Here is a 10265-nt window from a genome sequence, read left to right as displayed (position 1 = left end):
TCTGTCTCCTCCTCCTCTGATGACACCACAGAGCGAGAGAGAGCATCGGCCTGGACGTTCTTCTCACCGGACAAAAGATGAAGGGTGAAGTGGAACCGGGAGAAAAAAAAGCGACCATCTGGCCTGGCGAGAATTTAGCCGCTGGGCCGTCTGCAGATAGACCAAGTTTTTGTGGTCAGTGAACACCTGGAAGGGAAAGCGAGCCCCTTCCAGGAGATGTCTTCACTCTGAGAAGGCCAACTTCATTGCCAGCAACTCCCTGTCCCCGATGGAATAGTTCCTCTCCGCCGGTGAAAAAGTATTGGAGAAAAAGAAGCACGGATGCTTCCGACCTTGAGCGTCTTTCTGAAAAAGAACCACTCCAGCACCAATGGAAGAGGCATCCACCTCCAAGATAACGGGTTTATCCACATCGGGGCAGTGGAGAATGGGAGCGCAGGAAAGTGAGTCTTGATGGAGGAAAAGGCCTTGGAGACCTGTTCAGACCACAACTTGGGGTTGGCTCCCTTCTTGGTGAGTGCAACCAAGGGAGCTACCAAGGTGGAGAAGTGGGGAATGAACTGGCAGTAGCAGTTTATGAACTCTAAGAAGCGCTGCACCGCTTTGAGGGAGTGGGGTTCCTGCCAGTCCATTACCGCCTGCAATTTGGCAGGATCCATAGCCAAACCCTGGGCCGAGATGATATAGCCCAGGAAAGGCAAGGACTCCTGCTCGACCAGGCACTTCTCCAACTTGGGGTAGAGGGAGTTCACCAGTAAGCGGTCGAAGACTTTGCAAACCTCTCTCCGGTGGGACTCCATATCTGGAGAGAAGATGAGGATATCATCCAGATAGACCACCACTGAAGAGGAAAGCATATCTCGGAAAATGTCTGTCATGATCCAGGAGGGGGTTTCACTTTTGCCCGTCCTGGTCAGACTGGAGGTTAATTGTTCTGCCTCTCTCTGGCAGAGGGCGGCTATTTAATGCTCACTGGACCTAGGTCCAGTGTCAGTTATACTCCTGCCCTCGGCTGAGTTAGTTGACCTCTTGTATACGTGTGCCTTGTGCCTGATTACTTGTTGCTTGTTTGGTCGTGATCCGGTTCTGTCCCTGTTAAGAGTTCTGCCTGCCCCTCTTGTACCGCACTGCTCTCTCGTGTATGACTCTCTGCTTGTGACTCGACTGCTCTCTGCCCATCCCTTTGGTAGCGCACCACCCTCTTGTGTATGACATTTGGCTTTGTCTGACCACCCGTCTGTTTATCCCTCCTGTACCTTGCTGCCTGTACTGTGTATGACCTCCGTTTTGCCCGACTCTGAGTTTTCTACCTTCTCAGAAAGCAGGATGCTAAGCCCCGCCCCCTTGCAGTCACATGACCGTAGGTCCCGTGCCGGCTTGCTAAACTTCAGCATTCAGGTCCTGTGCATCTGTATTTTCCGGCTGTTCTTGTCCCCAGGGGTCTCTACAGTACTGGTGAGTCCCTGCTTAGCGGCGGCTGTACGCCGGCGCTGTCAGGACCATGATAATCTAATTTACATAGTCTTGGAAGACGGCCGGGGCATTACAGAGGGCAAAGGGCATGACCAGATACTCATAATGGCCATCCCTGGTATTAAAAGCCGTTTTCCACTCATCCCCCTCACGGATACGTATCAAGTTGTAGGCCCCCCGCAGATCAAGTTTGGTAAATGCTCTCACTCCCCGCAACCTATCGAACAGTTCAGATATAAGATAAGATAAGATAATCCTTTAATCGTCCCACCATGGGGAAATTCAGATCATTACAGCAGCAAGGCAGGAACAAGTACAGATACATAAAGGCATTACATTGACAGTAGGTAGATACATATACGAAAAAAAAAAAAAAGGTCGCCCCACGGGCATGCTCTGTAGGGGAATAGCAGGACATGGTCCCAGGAGCGTCTGCTTGCTGCTGACTCACGAATGATACAATAGTAGAGCCAGAAGGAGCAACCAGATGCCTAGCATTAGCCTGGGCAAGGCGCTGGGACCAAGGGCTCTGCTGAGCAGTCTCCTCTCCAGCTGGAGAGGAATGGGAGACCGCAGAAGGCAAGGTTCGAGTTCCCTTCTGTGCAGAGGCAGGAACCCAACGCCTAACAATTTTATGTAACATTTTGGATCACATTTATCCTGTGCTCTACGCTGAGCACTTAAATCGGAGATTCCATCTAAATCTCCTAATGATGTGATTCAGATGAAACCCCTGACACTATAATGAGGCAGCAGAGTTACTCTGGTCTGCGTCTGGCCTCTGTTCAGTGGTCCTTTTTTTCAGAAGTGCACAAAACTGTGGCCAACCCTGTTTTTATGCACACTTAAAAAGACAGGCACCACCAGATCATAGGCTGTGAGACTTCGGGTTCCTGTTGCTGCACAGCAGGAATCCCGAGCCTTACTTCCGGCAGTCTCCCATTCCTCTCCAACCGCAGAGGAGGTTGCTCAGCAAACTCATCAGCCCCAACGCGCTGCCCAGACCAGCTCTGTGGGTTTTCTTGCTGCTGCCACCTCTGGCACAGCTATGGCAATGCATGCTGCTCAGCAGCGAGATTCTCCAGGGACTAAGTCCCCATGTCGGGCCACTGAGCATGGCCGTGGAGTGATCTCCCCCATTGGAGATCAAGGGTCATGTGCTCAGGTCCTGCTCGTGTTCGGATTGGCCCATCCGAGAAGCCAGGAAGGTCCCGGACGCTCGCGGCTATAAAAGGTTCGCATGGCCGCTCGGCCATGCGCTAGGATAGCTTGCATTTTCAGACTATAAGGAGTGAGTGGTGTATGCACGTATGAATGTCTCTGGTGACTGACTCATTATGAAACCCCTACCCTTGGTACGCATGTGTTGTGCAGCCTAGCCTGTTAGCGCCCAGGCTTAGGTAGGTCAGAGTTTGAGTCAGGTATTAGCCATCATCAGTGACTCGGCATGCCTCAGTGCACCGTGCTTCACACTCCATAGTCAGCGTCTATAGCGGCGCTCGTGGCAGCGACGCCGCGCGCTCAGTGGGCCTAGAAGGACTCTAACCCCGTGTCCTTGGGGTAGAGTTCTGTGGCTGCTTGCTGTGCGCCCTTTGGCCGGGCTCTGTGAATTAAACAGGCCTCGGATTCCACGTTCAGCGGCTGTGCGGCTCTGTGAATTAACAGAGTCCGCTCCTGTTCACATTGGGTGACGTAACCCACGTGTGACTGTTTTTACGCCACTCTATTCTTCCGCCATTACCTAGCAGCAGTGTACCACCTCTGCACGGTGCGAATGCACCTACTATTATTTTATAATTTGGTGCATTCCACCAGTCCTAACATAGGCCAGACGGCGCCCACAGTGTCTCCATCTGCTTCATTACAGGGAATCTTCCACCAGAGGCTCCATCTGAATCTCGTATTTCAGAGACTTACATGGAAACCCTGGTGTAAGCGCACAGCGCAGAGTGCAGTATAAATATGAGGCACGCTTTACGGTGATCTTTGGGAGGAAGAATGAACAAATAAACAGCAGGTGAAGAATTGTTTTTTTTTTCATTTTTCCGTGTGGGATAAGAGATAAGATGACTTTATTGTTCAGGTGGGTGCGATTACAGCTATACCAGATTTATATTTTCTGACTGTCCATCGTTTTTCACTAGGTCCATACGCGTTGGCAGCAGTGACACTACTTCTCTTTTCACTTTATTTCACATTGTGCACTATTAGTGAGTTCACTATTTCTGCTACAAATTAGCATTCCTTTAAATTATTGCTTTACCAGATTTAGATTTTGTGTATGTTTAGCTGCTATCACGTAATTAAAGACGCTTTTGTTTTGCAAAAACAAGTTTTTGCATGGCCGTAATTTGGGAGCTATAATTTTTCTATATTTCTGTCAACAGAGTCATGTGAGGGTTTGTTTTTTGCGGGACGCATTGACATTTTTATTGGTACCATTTTTGTGCACATGACATTTTTTTATTCCGATTTTTGGGAGGCAGAATGAACAAAAACCATCAATTCAGAAACTTTTAAAAAAAAAATTGTATAATGTCATTCACCGTGTTGTAAAAGTGATAAGACAGGTTTATTCTTCGGGTCAGTATGGTTACAGCAATAACACATTTCTATCATTTTTTTAAATTATTTGCCGATTTTACACAATAAAAACTATTTTATAGAAAAAAGAATTGTTTTTGCATCGCTGTATCTTGAAAGGAATAGCATTTTATTTCTCTGCTGACAGAGCTGATGTTTTCAGCAATATCATTTTTATTTACATTCAACTTTTTGATATTGTTTTGTTCCACTTTTTGGGGGCTGTATTACAAAAAGCATATTTTTTGACACATTTTTTATTTTTTATGGTGTGCGCTGTATGGGTTAACTTATTTAATAGTTTTATATCTCATTTCTTTGCAGATGTGGCAATACCAAATTTGTGCATTTTATTTGTTTATTTTTGTTTTTACATAAAGAAAAGTGTTTATGGGTATAGTATGTTTGTTTTCATTTTTAATATTATTTTTATTATTCTTTACTAAGTGCCTCTATGGGACTTTAACTTCTATTACTCTGATCGCTAGTGGTATAATACATTGGAATGCACCAGCATTGCCATGCATTATACCTGCCAGTGCTACACTGACAGAAGCCTTTTAGACCAGGGTTCCCCAGCTCCAGTCCTCAAGGCCCACCAACAGATCATGTTTTCAGGATTTCCTTTGTATTGCACAGGTGAAGCAATTATCACCTGAGCAAATACTAAGGAAATCCTGAAAACATGATCTGTTGGTGGGCCTTGAGGACTGGAGTTGGGGAACCCTGTTTAAGACCAAGCTACCGTAGCTGGAAGAACCTCGGCTTGACATGATGACCATCCGGCCCTCGCGATGACTTGCATACACACTCAAGGTGTCACCTACCATATCCATTGTGTGACTCCGCTGAAATCGAACTGCACTCAGATGTCATCCAAGTGGAGTCCGAATTTTTTGCGCACCCATACAAGTGATTATTCAGATGCCAAATCGGTGTGAGAAGAAAGGGCTGATCAGCACTGTCCCTTAGTATAACATTGAGCCGATAAACCATCAGATAGGGGTCTATAGCCCTAAATATAACAAGTATTTCAGAAAATGATTACATTTCTTCCGAACTATAAAACACGTTGTAGGCGTCAATTTTTCCAAGGTCTTTACATCATTTTTTGTAACCCGACACACAAATGCCACGTTACGCACACCGAGTTTTTTTTTTCCCCTGCGACTTGAGAAATCCTAAATATTCTGTATTTTTTCTCCCAGAAAACTAGATAACGCAATTAATAATGAAAGGCAACTGTGCAACCTACTGGCTTTTCACACGACACTCTGGGATCTAATCTGCAAACTGCAGGTTTAAATAGTTTTCCCCTCTCAGTTTAACCATTATCTGATCCAAAAGGCATGCAGGGGCTGTCTGTGCTGAGTGCTGCTGAATCCAGCTCAGCAGCGCCCCCTGCAGGCACAGCACAGCCCCAGAAGCTACTTAACTCTTCTGACGTCTCCAGAATTTCTAGGAATGCCCCTTCCCTGTTACTATATTTGGAGGTAGTTTCTAGGAAAATAATTTTCAGAGGATCTGGACTTCAGCACAGCTCCATATTCAGATCCACTTTCAGGATCTTTTTTTTCCTCACTCTCCCTGCAGCAAACTCAGAAGTCTTTTTTCTTTTTTTTAATGGATCCACAGTCTGATCTGTACAAAACCTGAATCCATATTACTGGCACTTGTGGCGATGACAGATTTCACTAGCTACATGTATGCATTTTTACAGTCACTTTTTTTTTGGATCTCTCTCCTGCAGCCACCAATGGATTTTTTTTTTTTTTTTACCCCTGATCTGGCCTCTTGTGGCGTGACCATGATGATGATGAAGAAATGTTACAGAAGCCTGGCAATGTGATCTTTATATAATGAGTCAGGATTCGCTAAGGGAAGGAGCAAGGGCTGAGGATCCAGCTTCCCCCCCCAGTCCAGGGAATGACAAGCAGGAGGGAGATCTGCAGCCTGGGCTCTCCCTGCCAGCTCCACAGCCTGTAAGTTGCCCTCCTTTTGTCCTGATTTTCTAGAAATAATACAGACTGCATCAGCATGGGCAGAAGCAGTCAGTGCATGGCACAATGCATGCTCTGATCCCCCCTGGATATGCAGGTGTGGTGTGTGGGTGAGAGCATAGGGGGGAATCCATAGCTGCTTTATTGCAAATTGATCATTACTTTCCAGTATGACCTTGTATATTGTTGGAGGGTGTGTGTGCACATAGGACTTTATTCTACAATCCTGCTGTAGAATGCATGAAGACAATGGACTAAGTACCTGTATTCTCAAGGGACCTTGCCATAGACAGCGTCTGACATTGAGCTGCAGCCTGCTTTATTACACCAAGCAACAGATCTCAGCTGATCTGTGCTCCTTCTTGTAAAGTCATGCTTTCTTTTTCATCTGTAAAAATGATATAGTCTTTTTCTCTTTGGGTTTGTCTATTTGTTTGCTTTAAAAAAAAAAAAAAAAAGTTGCGTCAATATATCTGTCCGTTGAGTAAAGAGTTAACTCTTTAGCACGCCGGCCACTTTTTTAGATTAGTTTTTTTTTTCAACGCGCTGTAAAATATAACCTTATGACCATTGTGACTTTTCTTTTTTACACTCACGGCGTACGCTTTTGAAATAATGTGAACACACCCACCAAGACTGAATGCTGCCCTATGCGTTGACACCAGGATAGGCGGTTTTCTCTTTCTTTTTTTTTTTTACTTTCTTTCTTTGTGCGTTTTTGCTTTAAAATGTCCTAAAACTCATATGGGAACACATTTTAATCGGGTTCAAATTCATCAACGTTTATATTTTTTTTGGAAAAAGGGGGGAAGGTGGGGGGAAGGAAAGTTGACAGCCAACGATTGTCGTCTATTCTGATTGTTGAGTGGTATTTTCTTAAAGGCTTGGACTGGTGATGGAAATCTAGAGCATAAATGTTCCTTTTTGATTAATTAAGAGTCTAGAACCTTTGACTGTTCTGGCTTGAAAACCCTCCCCCCTTCCATAGCACCAGGAGGCCTTTTTAGGTTTTAGACCTACCTGAGCCCACTGACACTTCTATTCTCATAGCGAAACCATAAAATACATAAATGGATTACACTGTTATATTCACATCGCCAGAGGTTCTTAAGAGGAAAAAATAGCCAACAATGAACATCCCTTTGTGGTTTTTATATATTTTAAAACCTTAAGAGTCAAATGACGCATATTCCTTATAGACGTGAATTCTCGCCATGACGTCAGGTTCATGAAAAGATCCCAGAATTCACATTTCTGGTTGTAATCGATACTTTATAAATCCCTTTATAAAGTTATCATGTTTAAATAATCCCATACAAACGCTCCTTAAATTGCTGAGATGTTATAAACCTTTAACTTTTATGGTGGTTAGGGTAGGGCAGAGTTATAAAAAAAAAAAAAAAAAAAAAGTCACAATTTGCTATACATTTCATATCATCCAATTATTCTACCAGTTGTTACTTTTTTGGGTTCGGGCCGAGGCGCCTGCAATCCATGATCCAAGCCAAAGCTAACAAAATAAGGGTTGACAGCTACATTTGGAAAGGACTTGAATCTTATGGCTCTTGCTCTACAGTTAACCCTGACGTTTCCTTTTTTTTTTTATGCATTTACAAAAAAAAGTACATTGGGTCCTTTATTCTTGCTGAAGTCATCGGTAAGCGGACAAAAGGAAATATTGAAATGTTTTGGACCGAAAGGATTAAAATCTATTTTTTTTATTTTTTGACATTGAAAAATATATGTACGGTCCCTATGGAGGAAATCTGTGCAGTAACTAGAAGATTCTTCCATTAAGGAATTGTATGTTATACAGTCAATAAAAAAAGTTTTTAGAATATTTATACATTTTACAGAAAGTTCTGAATTTGCTTCCATTACTTTCCAGCAGGAGGGATCGATTTTTAATTTTTATTTATTTTGGACCATGACTCTATCATCAGTGTGTGGTTTCAGAGTCGGGATTTTGGGGGCGAGATGAGCTAATGTTTTATCCAACTGGCCCGCAAAGTCCCGCTTTTGGGGCCCACTTATATCCCCAGGAGAAAAAAACAAACCCACAAATCAACTTTTTTTTTTCCCCTCTGGTTAAAGTTCCGTTAATATTATTTCTGTGCTTACCTTTGTAGCTAATGGAAACATGGATATCACATGTTTGTAATTTGCGAAAAAATGCCTGGATAACATTATTACATAACATTACGTACGCCTGCATCTTACTGGTGCGCACACAAGATGCCTGCGGTCTGCCAATGGAGGGAAATCAAGAGAATATTAGTTTTAACTTTACTAAGATACAATTTTGATTTTTACAGTGAAATTTGGCGGTAATGTGTTTTCATGAAATTAAAATCTATTGAAAAATACATTATTGGTGACACACGTACGAGTAAATGTAAGAATGCTAATTAAAAATGAGTACTGTTCATGTGTGTGTATATACGGTGTGATAATTATGGTAAGCGTAACATTTTCTGAACATTATGATGACAATATAATTATTTTTGGTTAATTATGGAAATCAAAAATGGTCAGAACTATATCTATGTATATAATATTACAAAATAATGAATTATTTTTGGTTAATTACAAAAAAAAAGTCAGATTCACTATAACAGCTCATATATATATATGAGCTGTTATAGTGAATCTGACTTTTTTTTCGTAATTAACCAAAAATAATTCATTATTTTGTAATATTATATAGATAGATATAGTTACGATAAGTGTAAAATTGTAATTACAAAATAATGAATTATTTTTGGTTAATTACGAAAAAAAAGTCAGATTCACTATAACAGCATATATATATATATATATATATATATATATATATATATATATATATATATATATATATATATATATATATATATAATGAGCTGTTATAGTGAATCTGACTTTTTTTTCGTAATTAGCCAAAAAATAATTCACTATTTTATAATTACAATTTTACACTTATCGTAATTAACTATTAAACAACAGTATTGATAAGTACGTGGTATTTGCACCTAATTTGGATTCATCCTGCTGTCTCTGGGAGCCTACTTACTGCGCCCCATCGCTGTGGACTTTACGTAGCCGATGCATTAAGGGCACACTAGTGCATGTTCACCATTTTATAATAATTTTTCAGCGCAGTGAATTATGTGTCTAATTACAGTTTGGAAAGGAAAATTCTAGCATCAAATAGGTAAAAAAAAAAAATGTTCCGACTGTTCAGTGCGTTTTGGAGACAAGAAAGATGTGAAAGATCTGATTTCGTTGAGCTGTTGTATAGCGTTATAAAACAGCTTGTGGGGTTTTCACACTTGTGTATGTAAGTGAGAACACTAATTAATATTGGTTCTTGGCATAATTACTTTAGTATCCTACAAGATTGAAAAGAGGCTCAAACTTTTCTTACTAGTAGCTAAAGATTCACCCTTTTGTTTTTTTTTATATATATATATATATATATATATATATATATATATATATATATATATATATATATTGCGGTTTTGAATTCTTCAGGCTAAATAATTGCACCGCCATGTGGAAAACCTCAGGTGGTGGTTCAGTGTCTTAAGAAAAAAAAAACCCAGCTCAGCTTTCTCTGCTTTGCTTTTAACACCTTTGTTGCAAATATTCTCCTTTAACACCAGTATGCCAGTATAATATTTCCTCTGGAAATGTGGATTACCATCAGTAAGGTAATATAATAACAGGGGCTATTTATTACGCTTCCTACTTTTTAAAAAAAAAAAAAAAAATTGGATTATTATTGATACCCAATACCATATATTTTCATTGTTTGCATTATAAGGTATTAGATATCAATAATAATAATTATTATCCAATTTCAATTTTTTTTTGACGATTTTACCATTTTTCGAATGCAAACTAGAAATGAGGAGAGTTGAATATAAACTCTGGACGAAGTAGAAATTGTGAATGGGTTTGGTCTAGGCCTAATGCAAGCCTTGTATCCCCTGTGTGAATGGAGTGGTAATGTGCATGTGTTACGTCCGCTCTCATATCCAGGGAATTACAGTTTCATTCATGCTGAGGATATGGGACCCATATTTACAGCATTTTTTTTTTTTACTTAAAACAATAGGGACACTTTGATCTTTTGTGATGGGAGTCCATTATTACAAAAGCCGTATTCATTGTCACATTGAAATTAGTGTCTCACAAATTGAAAACCACCTGCCAATCTTTTAG

General features: G+C 41.1%; 1 long non-coding RNA gene across 1 annotated transcript in view; it reads left to right on the top strand.

Moving 5' to 3' along the window:
* The first annotated feature begins 5486 nt into the window (after positions 1 to 5486).
* The window catches only part of LOC141047676 (uncharacterized), a 117216-nt gene continuing 112437 nt past the window's right edge, over positions 5487 to 10265 (top strand). The window contains exon 1 of the long non-coding RNA XR_012219881.1: positions 5487 to 6038. This is a non-coding gene — a long non-coding RNA (uncharacterized lncRNA). The remainder of the gene's footprint in view (positions 6039 to 10265) is intronic.

Source organism: Dendrobates tinctorius, unplaced genomic scaffold (genome assembly GCF_039654945.1).
Source record: "Dendrobates tinctorius isolate UK_male_01 unplaced genomic scaffold, ASM3965494v1 ptg000129l, whole genome shotgun sequence".
NCBI lineage: Eukaryota > Metazoa > Chordata > Amphibia > Anura > Dendrobatidae > Dendrobates > Dendrobates tinctorius.
This window is presented reverse-complemented; position numbering and strand designations above follow the sequence as displayed.